This window comes from Canis aureus, chromosome 12 (assembly GCF_053574225.1).
Source record: "Canis aureus isolate CA01 chromosome 12, VMU_Caureus_v.1.0, whole genome shotgun sequence".
NCBI classification, from domain to species: domain Eukaryota; kingdom Metazoa; phylum Chordata; class Mammalia; order Carnivora; family Canidae; genus Canis; species Canis aureus.
The window spans coordinates 59,419,012-59,446,705 of NC_135622.1; the positions used below are offsets into that span (position 1 = coordinate 59,419,012).

The following is a 27,694-nucleotide window of genomic DNA, read 5'->3' on the forward strand; positions in this document are numbered from 1 at the left end:
CAGGTGGAGTTTTTTCTTTTCAACACACGGTGGATGAGTCACCATCTTCTAGAGATAAAGAACAGGAAGGAAACCCATTCATCCTTCCAGGCTCCATGTGGGAGCCTTCTCCAACCTTCTCCTCTGGAGCTTCCTGACAACCAGGACTCCTTCCTCATAGCGTGGATCTCTCACAACCCACTGATGTCTGCCTTCCCTTTCACGATGCGAGCATCTCGATTCTTCTGTAGGCAGAGCTCAGCCCAGAGTAGAGCTCATGCTGCGCCTGTGAGTGAGTGAGTAAAAGTGGCTTCACTTTTTTACATTTATCTCTCTTGGGCCTTTGGCGTGAGCCCTCCGTCACTAACGGGCAGAACGTTAAGCTCACGATAGGCCCCAAACTGCTTTCCACCTGGGAAGCAGCCCGATGCTCAAGTGACATTTCACGTAAATGTGTGTCCCACTTGATGTTGAAACGTCTACTGAGGAACTATGTGGAAAAAGACCACTTTGGGAAGAAAGTGCTTCGAAGGCGACGTGATGGCCCACTGAGCTGAGGAAAATGTGCCTGGGGAGGGAGGACCCACACATCAAAGGCATTCTGAAGGACGATTTGAAAGGAGAGCCACATGTCCAGATCACCTTGGGGAAAGCTGTCTTTGTAACTGATCTGAATCAAGGGCAAGAGGGCACAAGGACATCAGATTTGTTTGAAGAGAATAGCATCCTGTTAGTCTTGGAAAATAATTACATGAAACCACCAAAGCACCACTTCCTCCCTTCCCCCATGTACCCTCCATGCCAAGTAAGACTCTGTACATCAAAGAGTCTCTGAGCCCTATGCTCACCCTTGAGTCACCTCAGTTAACCATTTGAGGGCAAGTGCTCAGAACGTTGAGTGAGGGGGTGGAAAGAGCTCCCAGCCCCTCCCTTGAGGTTCCACTGTGTCACCGTCCTCTGGGGCTCATTCCTCCAGGCTTGGGCAGTTTTTCTAGAACCCAAGAGTCAGGGACCCAAGCTCATGGGCTAACTCCACCAACCACCATGGGAGCCTGGGAAAATAATGTTAAAGTTTTTGCCCCTTCTGGTTGTTCCCTTGGTCTGTAGGCCTCACCTGGCTGTAGGGAGGTCCAGGGAAGTGAACTGCCGTAGATTCCAGAGCTGTGAGCTGCTGTTCTTGGCTTTACTGATGACATTTCTAGTGTCTGGGTCCCCTATCGTTTCACATGAGAAACCTAAGGCCCAGAGATGTGAAGTGACTTGATGAGGTCAAGGGCCTGATAGGTGGGTCTGTGGGTGGATCCCATGCCCCTTCTGTTAGAAAATGCATTCGACTCTGGGTGGCTTTTCTTGTTGACTCTTACTTATCAGGCTCATGACAGGTTAAGTCATCTAATAAGAGAAATCCACTGACACTCATTTCGCTACGAATTTCCATCCAGAGAGTACAGACATGCCCACACACCCCCAACCTGTACCTCGTGCCACTTGGTTTGAGGATGAGTAGAAGTTCACACTCTTTTAGCAGAGCCACGTGAACTAGGGGAGTGCATGCTTCCTCTCTCTCCCTGGTTTAATACACTATAAAATTGAATTTTGCATATCCTGTTCCTTCTGTACATTGTGCACTCAGGACCTCAGCTCTCTGGATAACCTGACCTTACACGGACCTCAGCCACCCCCAAGGCAGCCAGTGTCTTGTCCTTCAATGTCTCGCCCTTGCCCTGGGGAGGCATATCATTTCCCTGCTAAACCTTCCCAAGCATCTCCTTGGGACCAGAGGTGCCCACATTAGCACTGGCTGTGTTCGCTTGCACACTGACTGGTTTTGCAAGGCAGACAATGAGCTAGACACAGAGCTGATGACTGCGCTACACTCCAGCGAGCCCTTCAATGGAGTGCAGAGCCTTCGAGTGTCCCGTCTCCCACCAATGCCACCCTGTGTGTTCCACTGTCCCTTCAGCCCAGCAACAGAGTTGGCCCTCAATAAATGTGTATGTGTGAATACATTCCCGAGTCGTCCCCACCTTGCCAGCTTTGCTCATTCATTCATTCATTCATTCATTCATTCACTCATTCAATTATTCTTTCATTCAACTTTTGTTGAGTGCCTATAACATTCCAGGCACTGTACTAAGTACTGAAAGTATAGAGACGCGTTAGGTACACACCCTGCCTCAAGGAACCTCCTTCCAACAGGGGAGACAGAGCCATCACCTTGCAATGACTTGAGTGCAACAGTGGAGACATGATGAGGCATCCAGGAGAGCAGGCCTGGTGGATGGGAGGTTCAGGGTATCTGAGGGGTGGAGGAGGGATTGAGAAAGGCCCCCCTGGATGGGGGATGCCAGGAGGTCCCCCCAAGGTAGGAACACTGAGCAACGGTGTCTGCAGCAGATTGGCCCTGAAGGTCCACGGGGGGACATTGGTCTTTTGAGAACAGATGCTGTCTTCTCTTTCAGTGCAGCTTTCCACCAAAGCTTCTTGCTCTGGCTTCTAGGGTGACACTTAGATCAGGGACAACACTTGGCTCCTGAGTTTGACCTATTGGCTCCCTGATCCCTTTCTTTCCTTTGCCAGCATCTTCCAAGTAGGCTCAAGAAAGTAGGACCTCTGGGCGGCCCCAATGGCTGAGCAGTTGGGCGCTGCCTTTATTCCAGAGATGATCCTGGAGACCCAAGATCGAGTCACATGTCAGGCTCCCTGCATGGAGCCTGGTTCTCCTTCTGCCTGTGTCTCTGCCTTTCTCTCTCTCTCTCTGTGTCTGTCATGAATAAATAAATAAAATTAAAAAAAAAAAAAGATAGGACCTCAATCTCCATCCTTGTCCTCTGGAGCCCATGGTCCCACCAGTGTAGCACGCAGAACACTGCTCCTCGTGGAAAGCATCTTACTACCCAGGGGACTTCAATAATCACCTGTGCTTCCTAAGGCAGAGTGGCCCTATAGTGCAGCTTTCAAACCCAACCCTCAGGACAGATTTTAAGGATTTTTAAAAACGCAGATGGTCTCCTGAGCAGGCTTCAGGTTCCAAAGAAATCAGAAGCCATTTAGAAACACTGTGGCTAGCACACACAGTGTGCACACCTACTTCACGCCTGAAGAATTGCCCATTTCTTTACACCCCTTTTGATTACAAGTCCAGGATGGGCAGACTCAGGGCGAGTTCTTTCTGATGCTGAGTTCTTGTTAACGACCTCACAGAAGCATAAAGCCAAATGGGACTTGGATTTCATATTTGTTCACACTCTTGATTTATTGAGAGGGGAACAGAGGTCAAGGGAAGTTGGAAGTAGATCCTAAGGAAAGCAGCTAGTGGGGGACAGAACTGGAGCTCCGTGTCTCGTCTCTTATCCCCTGTGCTCGCCACCACATCTCACTCAGTGGCTTCAGAGCAGTAACTTCTAATTCAACTGACCAGCTATGGTCAACTACATGACAAACACTGTGCCAGGTGTCGTGGGATGACACCAGTGAAGAATGCAGAGCCTTGATCTTTGAGTAAACAGGGCAAAGGCTCCTTTTTGTTAAGCTCCTGTTTATTGCTGCCTGGCATCATTGCGGAGTAGGAGGATACGAGCATCTACAATCTCCAGAATGTTCCTTTGAAAAATGCTATTTGAACCAGGACATGCACATCATACTGAAGTGGGTGAGGACGCGGTGGAGAGTCCCTGATATACTCCGACTCTGGGACACGTTTGGAAACAAGCAACTCTTTTAAAATCACTCCTTCAACTACGATTTTGACCATGGCCCTTGCATTTTATGTCTAAGTAAAACAGAAATTTTTGAGTTCCTTTTTTTCTTTTTTTTTTTCCACTTTCCTGGGGTGGGTGGGATTGTTTAAAGCTGTGAGCTATGAGCATTTTAAATGCATGCACATTCTCCCATGCTTACACTTTTACACACACACGTGCACACACCCACACGTGCACACACACGTACATGCGAGGAGCTTTCCTTTCAAGAAGGAGTAGCAACAGTCCGCACGCAGGCTTCTGCGCCATAAACTCTTCTTCAGCTAGATTATATGCAGGACAAGTGCTGACTTTCAATTTATACCTCTGACACGAGTCATCGGGTGCTTTGATTCTTAGTTTATTTGTCCTGTCTTCAGTAAAATGGATTGAATGCACAGTTATCCAACCATGACGTGGCGCCTTGATGTCTCCAATATGGGGCTGATGAAACCTGAGCGCCTGGCACTATCTTACAGGAATATAAAAATTTGATTTGGGCTGTAGCCAGCCCCCCTCCTGCCCTGGAACATGGGTGGAACATCTGGGGAAAGCACTCAAGTCATTGACTGCAGCCTTGGGTATTTGCCTAATACCTGCTCTATCAGAATCTGACTCCGCGCTTCCAGTTGGTCTCAGATGCAGCTTATATAGCTTATCACAGTAATGAACCTTGCTTTCATATCTCCCATCCCTTATCTTTTGAAGTATTATACAGAATTATGGCTTGATTTTTAAAAGCTCAGAATGAGATAACTGTATTAATTTCTAAATTAAAATTTCAGTTTTCCACACTCGCCCAGTTGCCATACCTTTCACTTCTCTTTCGGAGAGATTGTCTTTAGAGATGTCCTCCTAGAGCTGAAAGGGTTAAGCCCATCATCTGTGAAGGCTTCAGGGATTTTCTGAATGCTCTCTCATACTCTGTGCATAAATTCTGTGTGTTTATGAGCCTTTGCATATCCTTCTAGAGAGAAGGTCCACATTTTCACCAGAGATTTGGCCCCACGGGGTTAAAAATCTGTTGGAGAGAATGTTCCCTTGATTTGGCAACTAGAAAGGATCTGGGATGCCATATAATAAACATTCTCATTTCACAGATGGGGAAACTGAGGCCCAGAAAGCTGTTATTACTTTTCCCTGGGGCCAATGCAATAAGATAGTGACAAACAGGGACACCTGGGTGACTCAGTGGTTGAGCATCTGCCTTTGGCTCAGGGTGTGATCCTGGGGTTCTGGGATTGAGTCCCGCATTGGGCTCTTCACAGGGAGCCTGCTTCTCCCTCTGCCTGTGTCTCTGCCTCTCTGTGTGTCTCTTATGAGTAAATTAAAAAGAAAAAAAAAGTGACAAACACCATGGGGGAGTCCAGGAGCAAAAATACAATTTTCTTTTAACCTGGAAGTCTGAGCACCTTTCATGGTTCTGGGAGAACCATGGCCATCTCTGTGCACAAGGAGCTAGGATGTTTGATGTGTTTGGAAAGGACCTTTTCCTCATTTGCCTTTTTTGGTAATTTCCCCCAGCAGCTGGGAGGTATCATAAGATACCCACAGGCCTGTCCAGAAAAACCCTGTTAAACTTCCCACCAGTGCCAATACCGAGTGCTGTTTTGGGCCATTAGGAATCGCCACCCCTCGGGCAGGACCCTGCCGTGAATGTGTACGTGCCCTTGTACTCAAGGTGTGAGTGTGCCTGAGAATGCAACTGCAAAACATGCAGCAGGAGGCTCATAAAAGGGAACCAAGAGAAAAATATCTCAAGTTCCACTTTTGTTTAACACTTGGCTCCTTGGGGTTCTTAAAGACGGTATCTGTTTAAGGAATGTCTTCTTAAGCCTGGATGGGTGGCCTTACAAATGAGAGAACCCACTCGACCTTGCTTTCTTTTGCAAGATGTAAGCTTGGTGGAAATTTGAACACACTGGAGATGCGCTTCTCTGCCGCAGTCCCAGCAAGGGCTGTAATAACTGTTCCCAGACAGTGGCTTCTCATGGGGGGACCTTGATGGGCTGGCTTGGGAGCCCTGGCCTGGATCTCTGGAGAAGCTCACCATGCACACGGCCACTCCGCTCCACCAGAGACTGTGCCTTAGGAGAGCACAGGCTCAACTGCTGTTAGCCTGGTGGGCACTTCAGAGACCACGGAGCCCAAAGCTCAAATTTCCCCAGCTAAGTAAACTGAGCCACCGTGACTGGCTCAGTGGCAGGTCAGAGATGAAAGTCCCAAGCCTGGGGTCTTGCCCTAGTGTCGTCTTGATTAGTGACGTTGGCCTGCAGGAGGTGACACCGCAGGGTGAGCATCCGGGGTAGGGGTGGGCCACGTGGGGTGATCACCCTCTCAGTACTTCGGTTCTGTCAAACTCTGCAAAACTGACCCGAAGACGAAAGCAGTGGGCAGCGCCGAGGGTGATGTGCAGGCATGTGCCAAGAGGGGTCCCACTCAAGCTCCACGATAATTTAATGTTGTCATTTTACGGATAAGGAAACTGAGTTTTTGGGAAGTTAAGAAACTTTCCCACATGACACAATCCCTGAGTGGCCACGCTGGAGCTCTCAAGAGTGTGTAAGGATCGTGCTGCTCAGGACTCCCATGACCCTTGTCGGTCCTTAGTCCATCTGTCATCTCCTGGAACCCTCCTAAACCTCTCTGAGTTTCCTGTTTCTTGGAGCAGGATGTGTCAAAGGCTTTTGTTCCCACTCAGAAATGAGGTGATCTGCCCTGGGCCTGCGTTCCTGAGAACCAGGGCAGATGGCTCCCCACCAACCCCTCTGGTTGGGCTGGGGTTTGGCTGGTGGCTCTTTATATCCTCTGTGTTCCCCCGCCTCTTGGGCATCCCCTTTCAGCAGGGCATCAAGTGCTTGGACCAGGGGCCATTTATAGTGCTCTATAAATTGCTTTATAGCAATCTGACCACTATTCTTTATATAACAATTTGCATTTTATTTCCAAATAAAATAACAGTTTGGGGTCCTTTCTCTTGTTTTCCTTTTTTTGGTTCATAGTGATTTGGTCCTGATTTTGTTATTTTGTTGTGTTGAGTTCACCAATCCCATGCCTCCTTTGGTCAATGGAACAAATAGGAGCATCTCCTAGTCAAACTCACATGGGGGTTCAGGGCTCAGGGCAGGTATGCTCTTCTTCCTCTCCTCTCCTCCCCTCCCCTCCCCTGCCCCCTCCCCCCTCCCCTCTCCTCTCCTCTCCTTTCCTCTCCTCTCCTCTCCTCCCCTCCTGTCTCCTCCCCTTCCCTCCCCTCCCTTCTTCTCTTCTCCTTTCCTCTCCTCTTTTCTGACTGTTAACAACACCAAACTGTGACCAACATCTTGGTTTATATTCAGTTATCCAAATGCTTGTGGTTGATCACTTGTGGGTGGCCTTTGTCACTCCCCAGATGTGATTCCCTGCCTTGGGAAGAATTGAGAGTGGTTTGGCAATAGGGGGAGATTTCTTCATGAACACATGTCTTGTATGCCATGGCCAGGAGAGGTAGAGGCGAGGGTGACACCACCCTGACCTCTTGGCAACCTCTGTCACTCGCCCACTTGCCTGTATCTTGCATTCACTTAGATCCCTGACTAATGGGTGGGAGGGCCCCGGACCCTGGGAGGAACAGAAACCAGAGATCTGGGCTTGTCAGGACCCTCCCTGTTAACCTCAGAACTGCCAGGGTGTCTTCTTGGTTTCCTGTCACTTGCCAGAAGGAGTGGGATTTCAGCTAGTTTCTCAATGGGGCAGATACAATGACCTTTGGGTGGGTCTGACTCAGGTTGGCTCAGCGGGAATGTGCCCAATGTTTGGGCTCCCCTAGGGCCTGCTTACATCACAGGAAGGTCAGGGCCACCTGGTGGGCTTGCCCTTCTCTGATGATGACAGTGGAAGAGAGGGCCAGTGGTGGAGGGAAGGGCCCAGCTTTGCGGGGAGGCTGGGGTTCTAGAAAGCTTGCATCCTGTAGGCTTTGTTGTCAGGGTTGTGGAGTGTCACCCTACTGCCCCCTCTGGCTTTGGGGGCTATGGTCAGGCCCCCAAGTCTCAAGGCTGTTCTGGAGAAGCCTCACTGCTTAGCCCAGGGCCCAGCTGGTCAGGGAGGAAGCTCATGAAATGGGGAGGGTGTGGGAGAGGTAGACAGTGATTTCAGCCAAAAGATACTGCCATCTACAGAATTTAGGTTTTTTTTTTTACCGTAAAGCAAGTTCAAAATGCTAACCAAAGTCAAGCCTTCTCGGTAGCTAATGATAGAGAATGTGACCCTTCAATTCACAGAAAATGATGTACTTTAAACATGGGAGAGGGGATTATAATAAAAAGAGAGTAACCTCCTGATTCACAGCTGGTATTCTTTGGAAGAATCTGGAACATTAAAACAACTTCATAATTTCTGTTATTCCACAATAAGAATTGATACATCAGTGCTCTGTATTTTAGTCCTTAGCACGCATTCATAGGTCTGGGGTTCCTACCCCTTTTCACCAATGGGGAAACAGAGTTGTAGGGAGCTTAAGTAAAAGACGCCCAGGCAGGACAGAGCCACAGGTTTATCGAGGGGATGGGTCCTCGGGTCTCTCTCCCTAGTTCTCTTTTTGGGGGAGTCATCCACACAGAAGCCCCCAGGGCAATTCTTTGCACAGAAGGAGTGCATGTTGGCCCCCGTCCTCACGCAGGTGGCGCTGACCTCTTGTTTCACGGGCATGAGGACTCTGTGAGACAGAGCTTGCTTCTTTCCTGATCCTGCTTTGCTAGAGCGGAGCCCCAGAGGGTGGACAAACTTGCTCCAGCAGGGCCACTTCCTGGTCCCTCACTCTTGATCCCCAGCAAAGCCTTCTGGTTCTAAGCCAGGGCTCTGCCCACCTGAGCGCACGGCCCAGGGGCGTGGGCACCTCCTCCGCGGAGCACCATCTTCAGAATTGTGCACCTGCATCACTCCCAACAGGTTCACCGTAATTTCCCCTTGCCTGCTTGAGAAAAGAATATGGTGTCTTCACATCTTTTTCTCAGATCTGTTGTGTTGCGTTATATCCCAACATCTTCCTCCAAAATTTTAGGAAAAAAAAACCCTGGTCAGTGGGATACTTGGAACTCCTTTCTGCTCCATCTTGGGCCTCCTCTCTTTGGCATGGAACCCCATAACTGGCCAGAAGGAATAACAAAGGAGTTGTTTGATGACTTCACGTGTTCATGCCACACTTGGTGATGCTATTGTGGGAGGACGGAGGGTCCTGGGAAGTGTAAAATAGTTGTGATCCTGGAGGTGGTTCAGTGAGGTGGGTAAGAGGGTGGCACCTACCATGTGTTAGGATGCAGAGTGTGGAGGGAAGCAAACTGTCCAGTTGCTGGGTGGGATGAGATTTTGAAATGTTCATTGAGGTTTCCTCTTTCACCCCATATTTCTTAGTTCCTTTTGTTGTTTTTCCCATTCAAATAGGACCTTCCTGTGTACTACCTCAGGTGAGAGAGCAAGAGCAGAAAGAAGAGAACAAAGAGTGGTCCCATTTGGCTGCCCAGACCACTCTCCAGAAGATGCACCCACACCACTTTGGTGAGAGCCTGGCTCCTAAGGCTCATAATGGATATGTTTGCTGGACGTCACCCTCTGCGGCCAGGAACTGCCTCGCTCAAGGTTATATGCCCATGGATGGCGCCCATGCTCTTAACTGACCAAGCAGGAATACAAAAGCTCGGCCCCCTCACCCAATTTGAGCCAAACCTGATGGGCTATTTCAATTCCAGAGCACCTCTTAGGGTTGGCTAGGGGTGTCGTCCCTTGCAACCCCATTGTGAGTTAGCTTTTCCTACTGAAAAATCCTGTCTGTCTCTCAGGAACCTCTCAGGAAGGTTGATAAACCTGATAAACCTGATAAACCTTCTGCATGCAATTTTCCATCTCACACCGTTCCCAGGAAACTTCTAAGGCAGTTGACACAGGACTTGGCTGTGAAAAAGTGGACTCTAAATGGAAAATTGGAGATGAGTACAAGGCCGGCTAACAGCAAGGACCCTGTCACTGGCGGGGAGTGGAGCCCAGCTGGCTCTGGAAAGGCTCTTGGAGGTCCATGGTACAGGGCAATGGTGGCTGAGTGCTCCTCTGGTTGAAGAGAGCAGGAGGCTCAGGGGAAGCTCACTGGTTTAAGGCAAACTGTGAAGGTCCAAGTACCTCCTTGGCGGCATATAAGAAAACTCCAATGTTCTCCAGCTGGAAAGCACGTCAGCTGGATCAGCAGTTGTAATCTTGATTATAGCAGAGTTTTAGAGAAGGTGAAATTTCTAGGCCTCCAAAGTCAGGGTCCTAATAGGGAATAAGTGGGACCCCAATGCTTGAGGATGCATACTTGGACATTGAGAACCGTGCACCCTTATGTTCCCTAGAATCCTCCAGGCCTGCAGAGGTGCCTTATCCCATGTAGAAGATTGTTGATTCCTCTTTCTTAGAAATCCTACAGAAGCCTCAAATAAGGCAAGTATCTTATAAGACAATACTTGCCCCGTTAGAATCCAGCCCCATCTTCCTTCCTGGCAAGCAGATAAATGACAAGGGCCAAATCTCAGGACAGTGTGACTGAATCTGAGTCAGGCAGGCTAAGGAAAGGTGGCTATATGGCAAAGGAGCTGCAGGATCTAGCTAATATGTCCCAGAAGAACCAAGAAGGTAATCATAGGATTGAGTCAAAGAGTATAAAGTTGAATAGAGAGAATTTAGTGACAAGGGAGCACTCTGCCTTGGCATAGGACTTCACATCTTGGTCAGAAGCCCTGGAAGCAATGCTGACACTCTGCTAGGATGGTGCCTGAAAACTCAGACCCACACTCAGACAGATGGTGGAGGAAGGGACCGAACAGCTCCAGGAGTGGTCGTGTTATAATGGTCATGTTCCTGAAATGGCTGGAAGACTTGCTGGTTACAAAGGAGTGAATGGTGGAAAGTGGCGCCAGCATCATCAAGAAGTTCAGGAATGGCTATGTTCTGTGGGCCAGAGCTGATGATAGATGTGGGATCACAGGATGAGTTCTTGGGGGCAAAAGGGATGATAGAGGTCAAGTGTTGTATTCATCATCAGAAGGAAGGTGTAGGCAAGGATCCCACTGAGAGGCAAGACCAGTGGAGCTCTCAGAGAGTATCTTGCCCAGCAGCGAGCTAAGGAGATGGTCAATAGACATATTGTCCCTCGAAGTGAGACAGATTGGTAGCCCTCGAAGTGAGCCCAGATTGGTTAATTTATACAATGAAAAGAAATCAAATAGGGTGATTGAGAGAGTTAGCAAAAACCACCCCAGTAATAGTCATGATATCTTGCCTAATTGAGCTAATTCTCAGACCCAGAAACCATGGACTGAAGGGGAAACAGAGTTTCTCCCTGGACCCCACAACATCACAGCAGGTGTTTTCATCAGTACTTCCCCCAGTTCTTCTCCAAAGAGACCCAGGCACTTTGTGCAGGCAAATTCACATTAGGGGAATATCTAAGCTTTTTGAGGATTATTGAACTGACATTTAGACTTGGGTACCCAAAGTGCCACCATGGCCCCTCTGTTGGAGTAGAGACCAGAGTCAGCTAATGAAAGGTATCTTGGCTTAGGTCCAACTCCCAGTCTCTGAACCTACTGGTGGTCATTTCCCTCCAGTACAACCAGGAGTAGATATATTCGGTCTTCAGCAGAATCAGCTCATTGTTTCCTTTGCTTAGAATAAAGAAATGTTGAAGTTTCTCCCCACCTTTTCCCCACAAGGTAGTAAGTCATAAATATGATCACATGCCATGTTGAGGCAGGAATGCTGGGGACTAGTGCTACCCTCAAAGCCAGAGAACATGGGGGTTGTGGTCCTTGTCACAGCCCCATTTAATTTGTCAGTCTGGCCCCTATACCAACTAGATGAACCATGATAGAGGACAGAGAACCTCCACAAAGTGAATCAAGTAGTAGTTCCCCTAGCAGCTGGTCTGCCAGAAGTGGTTGTTTGTATGATTGGTTGATTAGTTTTTACTAGGGAATATTAACATAGTCTTTGGTCTATGGAAGGAAGACATTGGTTTGGGAAATGTGTTCTTTTCTATCCCTGAGAAGAAGATCAGTAGCAATTCAGATTCACCTAGAACAAAGGATACATCTATAGTCCTGCTCCAGAACCATGTTAACCCTCCATTCTTTGCCCTGTTAATAGTCTTAAGCCACCTGGACTATCTGGAAATTCCAGAATGTCACATTTATCCATAGCACCAATGCTCATGCTAAATGGATCAGATGAGCAAGAAGTAGGAAGTCAGTTGGAGGCCTTGGTAAAACACATACACATTAAAGGCTGGGAAATCAACCCTATGAAGACTCCAAGGCCTCCCATATCAGCGACATTTGTAGGGATCCAGAGACTTGGGGTTTTCTGGGATAGCCCCTCCAAAGTAAAGAATGATTGTATCTCATGCCTTCCACCATTAACAAAAAGAACAGTGCTTAGTAGGCCTCTTTGGATTTGTAGATGGCATGTTCTGCCCCTGTAAATACTGCTTTGAACCATTTTTCTGGGTGACATGGGAGGCTGTCATCTTTGAGTAGGATTCAGGAAGAAAAGCATCTACAGCAGGTCAGGTGGTGATGTAAGTGACCCTGCTGTTTGTGTCATACAACCTGGCTGACCCTGTGGTCCTCACTGGGAGCAACAGTGTGGTGTGGTAGATTTCTATGGTACCACAGAGATGTATGATGGGGAAAGACACGTGGAGCTTATGGCAAGCCCTGGGTGAGTCATGAGTTAATTACTGGCATTCTGGAGAAAGGCCATCTTATCAGGAGCAGAAAGGCATGCATCATTTGAAAAGTAGCTCTCAGTAAGCTTCTCGGCCCTGGTAGGTAGAGTTGGAGCTTATTACCATGGGGTGTTAACTAGCTACATGGCCGGGTTGGGTTCTGTGAGGCTCACTGACTTAAAAGATTGGGTGGACTCATGATAAGGGGAAGTGGGATATCCAGGCCTGGGCATAAGCAGGGTCAGAGTGAATGAGGAAGTTGCACAGTTAGCTGGGCCCCTTATCATCCACTACTGTTTTCTGCTATTTTTCTCTCAGCTCATACCAATGGTCCCCTATGGGGCCCTGTGACTTGATTTGTTGCTTGTGTGTCAAAAATGGGCTGCAGGTTAGACCATTCAGGGATGGACTTGAAAGATGGCAGTCAATTAGAAATAACAAATACCCACCATTTGCATTGACGTGGATGGAACTGGAGGGTATTATGCTGAGTGAGATAAGTCAATCAGAGAAGGACAAACATTATATGGTCTCATTCATTTGGGGAATATAAAAATAGTGAAAGGGAATAAAGGGGAAAGGAGAAAAATGAGTGGAAAATATCAGAAAGGGAGACAGAACATGAGAGACTCCTAACTCTGGGAAACGAACAAGGGGTGGTGGAAAGGGAGGTGGGCGGGGGGTGGGGGTGACTGGGTGATGGGCACTGAGGGGGGCACTTGATGGGATGAGCACTGGGTGTTATGCTATATGTTGGCAAATTGAACTCCAATAAAAAAGAAAAAGAAAAAAAGAAAGATGGCAGTCAGAAGAAATCCTCTAGGGCACATATATCTGGGTAGGTCATCTGGTCCTCCACTTTGTAGGGAAGGAGAGATGACCTAAGATAAGAAGATGTGCCATGTGACACTCATGGCAAAGTGCATGAGCAGGGATGAATATTCTGGAAAGAGAAAGATTGGCATTTGGGAGACAAGAAGAAGTTTGAAAATGGGCTTTCAGGAGTGAGCACAGTGTGAAGATGCACGTATCACATGGTCATGCCCAGCAAAGTGCGTTCACCATGGAAGAGGTAGCAATCCAACAAAGAGAACGACTCAGCCAGTTGACACCAGCCAGCCTGTCCTCAGCCACCCCCGTGCAAGTACAAGGGCCGTAGTGGCAGACACGAAGGCTACATGTCAGCCTATTGGCATGAGCTTCCATTCACCAAGGCTACCTAAGTATGGTTGTTGCTGAACGTGCCTAATCTGCTAGCAACAGAGACGAGCCGCGGAGTGCCCAGTGCTAGTAACAGGTGTCTGGTAAAAAACTGACTACAGGGATCTCTTCTACTGTCTACAGATGAACCTTGACTGGGATCATTAGACAGTCTTGGTACAGATTTGCCTTTTCTGCCTGCAGGGCCTAAGCCAGCACCGCTGCCCACCAACACAGGCTTCCACGTCATATCAGTTCAGGTCAAGGGACCTGCTTTATCACAATGGGGGTTCAGCAGTAGGCACATGATCACGAGAGCCACTGTTTTCATCACAAATGACACCACCTAGAAGCTTCCAGCCTGCCAGAGATGTAGAAAGTAGCTAAGGTTCCAGATTAGAGCTAATGGCTCATGAGTGTGGAGCATGACCCTCCAGGAGCAGAATGCCGTGTCGACGATGCTGTGCCCCTGACACGTAAAGTGCACGGCTCTGAGAACCGGAAGATGGGAGTAGGAGGCTTCCTACCCACCCTTGCTCCCAGTGACCAACGGAGGGAACTGTGCTTTCTGCCCCTACCATATTAGGCTCTGTGGCTTCTGGGGGTGTGGGGAATATTCCTACCAGAGGACACAGCAAGACCCTTACTGAATTTTATTTTACGCCCAACACCTTGTCACTTGGAGTTTCTCCTGACAGTTGACAGTGGGCCAGCAGGAGGCATAACTGACCCTAATCATTGGGGGAGGTAGGGTTGTAGATGCACAAGGAGGCCAAAGGAGGTGTTCGGTGCTCCGAGGTTGTCCTGGGGAGTCTCTGGGCGCTCCTAATGCTTGGTTTTAACTGCAGGTGGACAAGTACAGGAGTCGTGTCCTGAGAAGGGAGTGATAGCCAGGGGTTCCGACCCTTCGGAGGTGTCTGGGTCACCTACCCGGCAACTGCCTAGACCACCAGAGGTGCAGCTGAAGGAGCCGGGATCTTGAAGTTACGGTGGAGGAGGGGATGACAAGCGTCAGTCACAGCCTGAGATCAGCTGTGCAGTGGGGGTTACTATGGAGCCTGACAACCTTCTTTTCTTTTCTAAGTTTCCAGGTACCCAGTCCCTCCAAAATCCTGGAGGAACTTCCGTGCTGGGGCAGCCCCATGAGAAGAAGTGAGGGAATCCGTGGTGTGGACCGCAGCAGGCACCTGGGGCTCTACTCAGACCTCTCTTCCGGGCCAGGGCACTCACCACTCGCTGCCTCGCCGGGAACTGCCCTCGATCACAGGGAAGCACCCTACTCAGGGCTCCCTCACCTCTTGAGCACGTTCCATGTCCAGTGAGTCCCATCACTGGCTGACCTGGGGGTGTCAAGGCCCGGCCTGCTGGCCTCCGCTTGGGAGAGATGTGGGAAGGCGTCCCAGCTCCCGAGCTCTGCAGATGGCTGAGGTCCAGCTGTCACCTTGTTGGGAGTCATCCCCTCCTGCTGCCCAATTCCACCCCCTGCCCCTTCCCCCAAAGACACGTCTTTCAAGAACGCTCCCAGGCGAGCCCTCTTGCTGCAGCTCTGCCTCTCAGACTCTTGTTTCCATGGAACATGCTGGGTTTTCAGTTCCAAAGCCAAGGGCTTTAGGATATTGGAAACTCATGGTATATATAAGGTTTGGGGGGAAAAACAAGTAAAAGTAACAATAGCTTCTCCCAAACCAAGCCAAAACAAAACAAATAATAAAATTAGGGCAAAAATGTTTCCCAGTAAGTTTTTTGTATTATTATAATAACGTAACCCTGTCTATCCCCTAATGGTGTTCTTACTTTAAAATCTACTCCCCCTCCCACCCCCGCCAGTATTAACAAAACTATTCTGGTTTTATTGGTAGCATTTGCCTAAAAATCTATGAATTTTATTTTAGTTAATATTAATCTAGGTAGAAGGCTTATTTTTCATGATTCTTTCTTTCTTTCTTTCTTTCTTTCTTTCTTTCTTTCTTTCTTTCTTTCTTTCTTTCTTTCTTTCTTTCTTTCTTTCTTTCTTTCTTTCTTTCTCTCTCTCTCTCTCTCTTTCTTTCTTTCTTTCTTCCTTTCTTTTTCTTTCCTCCCTCCTTTTAAAAAATTTTATTTATTTATTTGATAGGAAAAGAGAAAGAGAGAGCGCGTGCATAGGCAGGGAGAGGAGCAGAGGGAGAGGGAAAGCAGACTCCCTGCTGAGCAGGGATCCACGTGGGACTCGATTCCAGGACCCTGAGATCATGACCTGAGCTGAAGGCAGATGTTTAACCGACTGAACCACCCAGGCTCTCTTTCATGACAAATTCTTGAAGGTAGGTGTCTCCCGCTCCCAGCCCTATGTTCTCGGCACCGCGCTGGTCTTCTGTGGGGCTGGGTGCAGGGCCTGCTCCCCTCACCCTCACAGGGGGCTGGGGTCCTTTGGGCTCCCAGCTCTGCGGACAGAGGGTCTCCTGTCACACTCTCCACTTGTAATGGGACATGGGTGTTTCATAAAGGCCATGAAGACGAAAGTTCACTGGATTTGCGCTCAAGGCAAAAGTGATTTCATTACTATGCTTCTCACTTCTAACTTCCCCTTAGACTTTGGCTTGATAATTCATAAAGGTGTTTTTAAGAATGAAAAATATATATATATATATTCAGAGTTCTTGGCTGTTTCCAAGATTTTGCCTGAATGCTTGGCCTGTCATGTTACTGGAAACAAAACTCCTCAAAGTACATATTTTTTTAAGAAAGAAATTATTAGTAATGGTGGAATTATATCATCCACTCACTGTGCACATGCAGAGAACTTGTTTAGCGTATTCCATGATGGAAATATCCACTTTACCATTGGCATGACAGATTACAGGATTCTAGAGCTCCATCCTGTTCATTTTAATTCACTTCAGAAGACAGAGGGAGAGAGAGAGAGAGAGAGAGAGAGAGGGAAATCCTTCGCTATTTATTGGATGGGTGCATGTTACTAAACAGATTTAATAATTGATTTGCATTATACAGTCAAGATAATAAATTTGCAAATAGATGAAAGCCGCTTACACGACTGTTTCATGGAATAAATACGTAAGATGTGAATATTTATGATGGTAAATCAGATTAAGTTGCTGAACACTTTTCTCATCTGTCACCGATGATGCAAAGCTCGAGGAGTAAGCTATCAAGTTTTTGTAGTGTGTTTTGATTCAATATCAATAAACGAATCACATTTTCACCGCTATAAACTAGTTCATCAAATGGGGGAGGCAATGCAAACAGCCTTCTCTGGAAACATATGGTGAGCAGTGTAGGCTTATGAAAATTGTGTCGTAGTTCAACATTTAAATTAAGTAAGACCTCCAAAGGCTAAGAAATGATAACAGATTTTATGGCGCTGATGATAAAGCTTCATGTTGATTAAAAAAAAAAACAAACAAACAAAACAAAACCAAAATTATGAAACTCAAAACTAAGTTTTAAGGTCTCCAAACTGTCCCCGAAGAACCTTGAGTTTGTTGTGCTCATTAGTGTTTTAGGACTGTCCTTCCTGCTGTCAAAGTTCTAAAAATAGGCTTTGCCTTTAGGATTCTTTTCTTTTTCAACAAAATACAGGTGTGACATTTAGGACAATTTTTTTTTTTTTTTTTTTTTTTTGCTAGGGAACATACAAGAAAACCCAGCTCTTCTTTTATTCTCCTTCTGCCCGGGTCCTGCTGACGCTCCCACTTGGAAGTGGAGGGTGCACGGAGGGAGCATTCGGTGGGAACCTGGGACCTTGGGGCACGAGGAGATGGATGCTGGTTGAGTCTTGCAGCTGGTAGGTGGTGAACCCCGTTTCTGCTCAGTCAGGTGGCAATTCTCCCGACTCTGCCTCCACCCTTTCCTTCCCCATCGCTGCCCTCTGAGCCAGTGGCCCCAAGTTGCCCTGAGCTGCTGGAAGCTCACGTCATTGCACCAGGAGCTGCCTCCCTCCCTCCCTCTCTCCCTCCCTCCCTCCCTCCTGTGGACTCTGCGAGGCCAGTGTCCTGGACTGAGTGCGTCCCGGGTTGCCCTGCGGATTTTCTTGCCGGCCCACAAGGGCTTCTCCCTACGAGGTTCTTCAGTTTCGGGTGGGCTCTTTCCATCAGCCCCTGAAATCTGCTGAAGCAAAGCCTGGGCCCCGCCAACTGCCCCTCTGTCCCCTTGCAGGAGCCTGAGGGACCGTCTCTACTCCGCCTCCCCTCCTTAACCTGCTCCGGGCCAAGCTGGGGTGAAGCCCATTTTCTAGGAAGCTCCTTTGTCATCCACGACCCCTCATCTCAGCAAACCCAGCAGTCAGCGCTCTGTCCCTCGGGACCCTATATCACAGGGCCCTTTCACACACAGATCCCTCCCCCTTTTTGGGGGGATGCTCACACCACTGCACTTGTGCGCTGCAAACAGCCTCCCGCCTGCTGCCGATTCCCAGGCATCGTTCGCGATTCCTGGTGTTCATTCCCCGCGGCTGCTGCAAGAAACTGCCCCAAACCTAGTGGCCTAAGCAGCTGGAGCTTATGATCTGACAGTTCCGCGGAGTCCGAGTCCAACACGGATCTCTCTGGGCTGAAATCAAGGTGTGGACAGAGCTGCGTTGCTTCTGGAGGCTGCTGGGGAGAACGTGCTCCCTTGCATCGCCCGGCGTCTGTGGGTCACCCACACTGCAGGACTCGTGACCCCTTCGCCCACCTTCAAAGGCAGCAGCTCGGCATCTTCTCTCCTGCACCACCCCTGCTTCTGTTCTTGCATTTCTCTCTGACTCTGCCTCCCTCTGATAAGGGCCCTTGTGATTGTGCTTGGCTCACCCAGAAAACCCAGCTGGTCTCCCCATCTCAACATCCTTACCTTCATCACATCTGCAGCATCCCTTTTACCACCCCATGAGATGGTATATTCACTGGTTGTGGATGAGTAGGACGTGGGCATCTTTGGTGGTGGGGGGTGCTTATTCAGCTCCCTCTCCCTTCTCAGGTTCACCTCTTAATTTTGGAGAACCCCAAACTTGGCCCTTGGTCTGCTTCTCTTCCCATCCACACTTCTGAGAAGATCTCACTGAGGTTTCCATTGCCATCTTTAAGCTGATGACTTCCAATTAATATTTCCCGTCTTGGACTCACCTCTGAGCTCCAGGTTTGAATCTGCACCCAATCTGTCTACCTTGTCCATCCGACAACTCCCTTGGAGGTTTAATAATGATTTCAAGTTTGCCATAGTCACAAAACACTCTTTTATTTCTCCCCTAAATCTGTTTTTGTTGTTCCCAAGACTCTTTTAGTAAATGGCTCTACCGTTTGTTTTGTTGTCCAGATCAAAAACCCAAGAGTCATTCGGGAGTCTTCTCTATTTTAGCCCCTCCCACGACTAACCGAATGGCGACACATTCCCGCCATCATCATTTTATTCCAGACTCCACCGTGGCCAGCCCTGGGCTTGGGAAGTAGCGTCCTCACTAGTCCACTCCATCCCTCTCCCTCTCTGGTCTACCTTCCACCTAGGAGCCAATTTGCAAAACAACATTTTTATTATAAAGTATTTCAAGCAATCCAAAAAACAGAACAATAAAATGGATGTCCAGGTGGTCCCCGCCCAGGCATGACCATGTTAACATTTTGCTTCATATATTTTTTCAAGAAGTGAAAGGTCATATGTTTGTGAAATCTTCTGTTTACCCCTCTTTCGTCTGTTCCCCTTCCTTGTTCCACGTCCTGGACGACACTGCCATCCTGCAAACGTCGCGTGCCCTTCCTCCTGTGCATCTATATTGTACCACGTATATGTATTCATAAATGATGAGTCGTATGGTGTGATGTGTCTCTATGTTTTACCGAAGTGTCTTCCATTTTACAAAATGTTTCTGTTGCTTGACTTTTTTACTGTTTTATTGGAAATGTATTCATGTTTAGAGGCATAGATTTAGTTCATTCATTTTATTTATTTATTTTAAGGTTTTACTTATTTATTTAGACAGAGCACCCCCAGGAGGAGCGGCACTGGGAGAGGCAGGGAGAGAGTCTCAAACAGACTTTGTGCTGAGTGCAGAGCTGACATGAGGCTCAATCTCATAACTCTGAGATCATGATCTGAGCTGAAATCAAGAGTTGGATGCTTAACCGACTGAGCCACCCAGGTACCTCAGTTCATTGATTTTAATAAGAGTTTAATAATAACTAATTCAATAAAATAAGCATAGGTATATCGTTATATGAACATAGCACAATAAGGCAAATTGTTTTCCTATTATTAGGGATGCACTAACAAAATTTTGCTAGTGAACGACTACAACAGTGAACATCTATGTGCATAGGTCTTTTCACATGTGTATGAAAAATTGTTGTATAAAAGTTGTAAATATTAAAGTAGGTCAGTTTATTGATCTTTTTGTCAAATGTGAGTGCTTTTGTAACTTCAGAAATCTCTTTCCAATGTTATGAAGAGAATCATTATATTTTTCTCCAGAACTTTGTTTTTCAATTGAGGTCTTTAGTCATTCCGGAATGTGCATGTGTGTGTATGTGTGGGGGTGTGTGTGCTTCGTATGGTTAGCCAATTGTTCCATTCCCACTTAATGAATATTCTAGCCTTTACCTACTGAATTTTAATGCCATGTTGTGGAATACCATGTTTCTAAATGAGATGCTATATCAGAGACTGTAGAGATACAACCTGGGTGCAAAGCCCAGCTCCATTACCCAACAGGGATGTCATCTTCATTAAGTTGTATAATTTTCCTGTGTTTCTAACTTAATCCCTCTTATCTGCAAAAAGGAGATACTATTAATAATTTTTTTTCAGGGGATTAAATGAGCAATACCACACTTTGATTGCTCCGTACAGAATCTGACAAATAATAAATACTCATTAATATTAACTTTCATATTTAAATTATTATCATTATTTTTATTTTATGTGTGAGTCTCTTTCAGGGCAGGCAATTTGATTATTATAGCTTTCTGGTAATCTTGGTATCTGAGAGGCCAAATACTGCTATTTGTCAGTTTGTCAGTTTCTGAGAAAAGCAATATGGAGATTCTAATTAAAAATAAATTGAATTTACAAATGAGTTTGAGAGCACTGACATATAGTACAGAGGCTTTCTACATGTGAACATGACATATTTCTCTACCTACTTCAGTCCTCGTGCCTCTGAAGAGCGATGTTCAGTGTTTCTCGTAAATGTTTTATACATCTTTTGTTAGAAGATTCTTAGGCACCTTACATTTTGTCATTACTGAGGAAGACACTATTTTTTCTTAACCTTTAAAAAAATTGTATGAGCTACTACTAGTATTTTTGTATTCCAGCAACCTCATAACTAATAATTTATTGTGGTTTTCTAAGATTTTTTCCCCAAATCTGGTCTATTGCGCCCTACTTTATTCTGTTCCTTTTCTCTTAAAAAGTGCATATCTTTATGAGGGTAATCAATGAAATTTATGGAGTGTTTTAAAGCATTAGATACTCTTCTCAGCACCTTGCATGTACTAGCTCTTTCCATCTCATGACATCTCGATGAGGTCAATAATATCATTATTCTTAGTTTATTGGCAGTTTTAGAGAAATGTCCTGAGGCTTGTAAAACTATAAGGAAGACTTTATGTGTCAAGACGATCACAATAGGCGAGACAGATGGGACTCAAATCTGAACGTAGCAAGGACAATGGGTGTTTATAGCCAAGGAGCAGGGTGTGCAGAATCAGTGGATGGAAAATTACTAAGGGGACATCAGAGGTTGGGAGATTCTTGCTAAACTGACAACAGAATTCTTGTTGAAGGCAGGCGAGGGACTTAAGCACCAAAGATCGGGGACAAAGAGCTTCATCAGGTATGGAAGGTGAGGATGCTCACTAAGCTGAATGGGCAAGATTCTTGCTACAACTGGAGGGGGGAGGCACAAGATAGGACCCATAGATGAGGCCATGCTGAAAGGAAGGCTGTGAGGAGCCTAAGTCAAGGTCAAGGACAGGATCTTTGCCATGAAGCAATGGGAGCAGAGGGAATTTGAGCTTTCCCAAGATAGCACAACCAGTAAGAAGCAGAGTGTGAGGCCCTGATTCTTTGGCTCTGGGGTCAACGATGTCTATCCCTCTGATATGAGCAGTAGAGGTGGCAGTGTGGATTCGTGCCTTCTTACTGATATTAATGGGAATGAGGCTCAGTTTGCACTACTTAGTATGATATTGAAAGTTTGGCTAAATGCCATCTACATAGTAAAATAAATTCTGGTATATTGCTAAGAAATTCTTTTCTTGATGTTAAAGAAATTTTGAATTTTATTTAATAATGTCTGTGCATGACTTGAGCTAACCTGGTGATTTTCCCCCTCAAATCTATTAACATGGTGAACTACATTGATAGATTTTCTCATCTGAACCACTCTTATATACCCAAGATAAACCCCAATGGGTCATAGTAGAGATAAATTTATCATAAACATGATCATTTAGTGTTGATTTTTTAAAATACAGTTTCGGATCCCTGGGTGGCGCAGCAGTTTAGAGCCTGCCTTTGGCCCAGGGCGCGATTCTGGAGACCCGGGATCGAATCCCACGTCGGGCTCCCGGTGCATGGAGCCTGCTTCTCCCTCTGCCTGTGTCTCTGCCTCTCTCTCTCTCTCTCTGTGTGACTATCATAAATAAATAAAACTTAAAAAAAAAACCTAAAATACAGTTTCAAGCTTTTTGTTTTGTTTTGTTTTGTTTTGTTTTAACAGAATACTCAAGAAGCTGTCACTCAAATACTTTTGTGAATTAAAAGCACTAAATTATCATCATCCACTACTTAGAAAGATAAGAAAGGAAGTCTTTGATTCTGTACAATTTAACATTAACTCAATATTTATGTTAATCTATGTTGATTTTTTATTTAATCACCATAAAGTTGAGTACAGGGGCAAAGAGCTTACCTCAATGTTTAAAGACTTGCTTGATTAGCTCCCATGTGTGTTGACCATAATGTGGGAACTTCAAGAGCAATCTTACCACTTGCTCTCCTTTGTGAAAATTGTACAAGCACTCTGAGTTTGTAGGTCCTGACCATGTAATACAGTCTGAAGGGACCTGTTGCTGTGCCACCTGTTGGAGAGGTCTCTGTAGCACAGGGTCAGGGGTCTTGCAGCTTGCAGTTTGAAAGATTAGAGGCCTCTCTCTGAGATAATGGTCAACCCATACATATGACCAGCATATGCATATCATTGAACCCTCCACATTGTTGGCTGTAAAGTGAGCTCAATGGTTATCACCATCCAGTCCAACATGTGACATGCTGTTGGAATTAAATGAGATGGGGCTTGCACATAAAAGCCCTTTGAAAGTCAATCTCCACATGAGAGATGCCACCTTCACCTTGGACTTGGTCAGTGGGAGGAAAAGCAAATAGTTTGATGTCCAGGGCTCGGGTCCACCAACAGGTACTTCTCCTCTACACTCTCACTGACTTCTTTCCATAGCTCTCCACTTGCTGCAGTCTCTGCTCCTGGGCAGGCAGGGGGCCGAGACACACAATTTCATTCATTTTTCGAAAAAGGTCCTAAGATTGAAATCCTAGTCCTAAGATTGAAATCCTGGTGCTTGCTCTTCTGGTTGGATTCAGATCCTGTGAGATGAGTTGATCAGATTCTATAACCTGTGATTATCTTTCTCCTTTTCTCCTATTCCTTTTCTTTTCTCCTTCTAAGGTACATTTGTGGGGTGCACGTGGCAACGCTCTGCCTTTGAGCTGCCTTCCCCTGGGCCTCCAATCCTTCCTGGGCCCAATTCCTATCTTTCTGACAATGTCCCACTCTGATTTGGCAGCTGGGATTCTCTGAAGGGACTCAATTATATTAATTCCCATGTCCCAGTTTTGTTTGTTCAAAGGGAAAAAGAAATTAAAAGAAATTCACTAAATCACTTTTCAGTTGAAAATCAGGATGAGGCTCAGAGTCCAGAACCACTTGGCACGGCAAGCATCCCCATCTCTGCTTAGATGTAAACAGACCAAGCTTCTCTCTATCCTACCCCCTTGCTTTTTATTTTGCAGTGGTTGGAATAATGCTCCCAGAAGTCTGCTATGATGGAGGGTTAGCTAGGTCCTGAAGAATACCTGCTATCTTGTGAGCCTTCTTCTAATTGTTTTTGTTATGATTAATGTCATTATGGTATCAATGTGTTTTAATGGGGACGTTTGTCTTCTTGCTGTTTGTGTATGTCACAAATCTGAAGGGGAAAAATATGGAAACAGAAGGGTGCATGTCTTTACAAGTGTGTTTGGAGGCAAACCAAATGGTGCGTTTCTCTTTGGATGCTTTCTGATTTTCAGTCCAGGAGTTTCAGACTAAAAATAGTATGCCTTCTTTTTGCAAAGGGCTGCTAATGTGACTCCTTCATGGGCTGGTTCTATTGGTATAAAAGGCAACTCCTGGGCTTGGATGTATTGACTCACTGTCATTAAGGAATTTATTCCTTGGCACTAAAGAATAATGTAATGCAGGTTTAATTAAAGCAAAAGCTTAAAGTTGATGTTAATTTAATGGTACAGTCGACTTTCAATTATCCTTGATGCTGAAAGAGAGGGTGGCACTGATAATCCAAATTAACAGAAAGCCTAGAGTACATTATACTTTTCCCCCTAAATTCATCAGGATTGCTGCTCTAATTTTGCTACAAGGGGCTCATGTTGACATGAACATGAAAGTCAGTTTTGGGGAAAGCGGGACATTGGCATGGAGAAGAAAGGTCATGGCCTACCAAGCATGCATTAGACACTTTACCTTACTAGTTTTTGAAATGTCACAGCTAGGAAGAGGGTACCATTAACCATCGTTTATAATTAGGGAAATAGGGCGGTATTGAAAGACTTGTCCAAGGTCATTTACTAGAAATTAGTATAATAAGTGGTTCTATGTTTCTTAATCCAACCCATGTATTGAACACAGGGGAGAATGATGTTTTCATCTAAACTTGCAATTGCAATGTCTTCTACACTTAAGAAAATAGTGTAAATTCTCTTCTGAATATATTTTGTTTTTGTTTTTGTTTTTTGTCAAGCAAAATTCTTGCTTGAGAGAGTAGCATGGTTTGAAAGAAAACAGCAAAGCACAATTTTGCACCGCAAATGGACAAATGAGGGTGGGGGTGAGCAGAGAAGCCTGTGCCAGTGAGGATACCTCTTATTGCGGGGTTGACGGAACTTTTGAGAACAATGGCATCTAAAAAGTTAATGTTTATGTTACTGGCAGGAAAATTCTCTGACTGATCCAAATGTCCTTCAACTAAATCTTCAGCCAGCTGTGCCAGGCACAAAGACCTGGTGTTAATGGTGCTAGTGGGCTGTTTGAGGCAGAGGACAGAGAATGCACTGGAAGGTCAGAAGAGGTGGGCGATGCACAGAGTTAAGTATGATTCAGGGTTCTCCAGGGAAACAGAACCAGGAGGATATAGATATAAACGTGTGGACTTATTATGAAGAATTGGCTCCCGTGTTTATGGAGGCTGACTACCCACACTCTGATGGTATAACTCAGGCTGAGTCTGAAGGCCTGAGAACCAGGGATGCCAGTGGCATAAGCCTCCATCAGAAGCAGGAGAAGGTGAGATGTCTTGGGTTACAGAGTGAGGCAGGAGAAAAGGTTTTTTTTTCCTCCTGACCCTATCTTTTTCCATCCAGCCCGTCAATGGACTGCATGATGCTCACCCACCTTGGGGAGGGCAATCTGCTTTACTGAGTCCACCAATTCAAATGCTAATCTCAACTGAGAACACGTTCCTAGACACATCCAGAATGATGTCTAATTTGGACTCCATGGCGAGTCAAGTTGACACAGAGAAGCAGCCATCATAACTTCTTGTAAGAAAGTAAGCCACAGGGAATTAAAAGACTCCCTGGGGAGGGTCCAATGCTCTCTGGGTTGCCAACAGTCAGTCAAAATCCCTTTCTGTAAGTCTTCAAGGTCAGGATGAAGTCAGTGGGCATATGGTTTCTGTATTACCGACAGCTTGACAAAGTAACTGGTCATCAGCTAGTTACCGGCTTACTATCGGACAGTCACCCAGCAGACTTAGAGCTCTGTAGATGCCACCCTACCACATCTTTAGAGTCTTGCTACTCAAAGTGTGGTTCCTGGGCCAGAGCTCCTCAGAAGTGCAGACTCTCGGATCTGCTGAAGCTGAATCTTCATGCAAACAAATCCCCAGAATTTCTCCAGATAATTGATCTGCACATGGAAGTCTGAGAAGAGGTGGCCTGAAACACACCTGGGGGGTAAAATGCAGAGAGGTAGGAGTAGGAGGTTGGAGCAAAAGTCACAATGGGGAAATTGAATTGGGAGTTTAAAATATTTGCCAGGTATCTTCTATGATAATTAGACATCATTCAGAGTTGAGGATGGAATGTGCATCCCCTAAGTCCAGCCAAGCACAGACTTTCAGGCAGGAGGTAGGCGGCTCACCTTTCCCATGTCCTGAGTCGCTTGCCTTCAGACTTACTGGTCCACTAAGGTCTGGAAGCCCAGCCTGCAGTGGGAAATGTTTGTTCTCTTTCTTCTTTCTTTTCCACAGCCTTGCATTCCAAGTGTGTTTGTATAGTCACATGTATACTTTAGCTCATGGGTCATCATTGTGGGGCAAATCTGGGGGGGGGGGTGGATGACACCAGGGATGCTGGATTCTGACGTGGGACTAGTGGAGGTACAGCATTGCCTCAGGACCGCCTTGACCTATCTTCATAGGGAGAGCAGCCTGTTTTCCTCATATGCCATGTTAGGCAGAGATACCTCTAAATGCATGGGAGAAGGTTGTGGGGTGTGTGTGTGTGTGTGTGTGTGTGTGTGTGTGATAACTTCTGGGGTACCTGCTCAGCTCATCACTTGTTTTGAAAGAAGCTTCATGGCATCCTGGGGCTATGTCTATAATGGACAATCTCTTCTCTAACCAAGGCTGACTCAACCTGACCTTCTCTGGGGCAATCAGACACCCCTCTCAGGGAAGGTGAGCCTTGGAAAGAAAGGGAACAGAGCTACAGAAAGTATTAAAAAAGAGGGAACATAAAGAGGGAGCTCTAGGAAGGATCCCTGGAGAGTGACAGCCAACTCAAGTCGGAAGGACAGTAGGAATCTTCTGGATGTGCAGGTTGTGGAGAGGGTGCCCCAGGGAGCACAATGACATGTGTAAAGCCTTGTGTTAGAAGGCAACAGGGCGTGTTGTCAGAGCTGAGAATGTTCCAGCATCACGGAAGCTGTGATGGCGAAGGGCAGCAGGTGGGAACACCGTGGCTTGGGAGTAGTATACTAAGGACTTCTCTAAAGCAGTAGACTAGTGGTGATTGGTCAAGGTTGTCCAGAACGAGGGAGAAATAGGAAGAAATAAGTTAAAGGGAAGAGTGGATTTTGCAACTTGGAGGAAGGATTAATGTAGAAACCAAATAACAAACCTCTTAAAGATCAAGGCAAAGCTGTGTGGTAACCAAAACAACCACTCACCTGGGATGTTCATTGCCACGAACACACTTTAGACAGGGCAGAAAGTGAAAATGCTCCCAGCTGCCTGTACGCGCTCCTAAAAGGCACGTGAATAGAGTTTGCAGTGATAGAGTCTTCAATGTTAGCGAGATCACAGCTGTATGGGGTGCATGCTGCTTCTTTTAAGTAAAAGGGGAAGAAATTTTATTTTGCCAGGACAGCCTCAACTTCATTCTCTAAGCAAAAGTCAAGGTTTGATCATCGTTTCAAAATGATTATTTATGGCTTAGCAGATAATCCCACTGTGCCCTTGGCTCTGGCATTGCCTTTGCTCTATCTCTTGCTGTCTCCTGAATTTATTGATTTCATTAGAAGATAAGAGTGACAAGGACAGCTTATGATACTTGGGAGAAATGTAAAGCCATTAGCAGGTCATTGTTGAAATCAGAACATGCCCTGGTAAAAGCTCCTTAAGAAACCAGTGGCAGCCAACGATACAGGGATTAACCTGCCGTGTGTGTGTGTGTGTGTGTGTGTGTGTGTGTGTGTGTGTGTGTGTGTTTGTGGGCAGGCGGTACAGCAGGTCCGCTGTCATGACCTTGTCTATGATAAGCCCTGACACAAAACTGATGGATC

At 46.3% G+C, this 27,694-nt stretch overlaps 1 long non-coding RNA gene across 27 annotated transcripts in view; it reads left to right on the forward strand.

Annotated features, from left to right (window-relative positions):
• Positions 1-27,694, forward strand: part of LOC144281300 (uncharacterized) — a 264,069-nt gene that overhangs the window by 217,644 nt on the left and 18,731 nt on the right. For 22 of the 27 annotated variants that reach the window (XR_013349854.1, XR_013349868.1, XR_013349863.1 and 19 more), the window contains 6 exons: positions 9,135-9,329; positions 14,732-14,965; positions 15,761-16,173; positions 17,271-17,428; positions 18,598-19,753; positions 23,644-23,716. This is a non-coding gene — a long non-coding RNA (uncharacterized LOC144281300). The remainder of the gene's footprint in view (positions 1-9,134; positions 9,330-14,731; positions 14,966-15,760; positions 16,174-17,270; positions 17,429-18,597; positions 19,754-23,643; positions 23,717-27,694) is intronic. The other 5 variants (XR_013349847.1, XR_013349848.1, XR_013349850.1 and 2 more) reach the window with 5 other exon arrangements.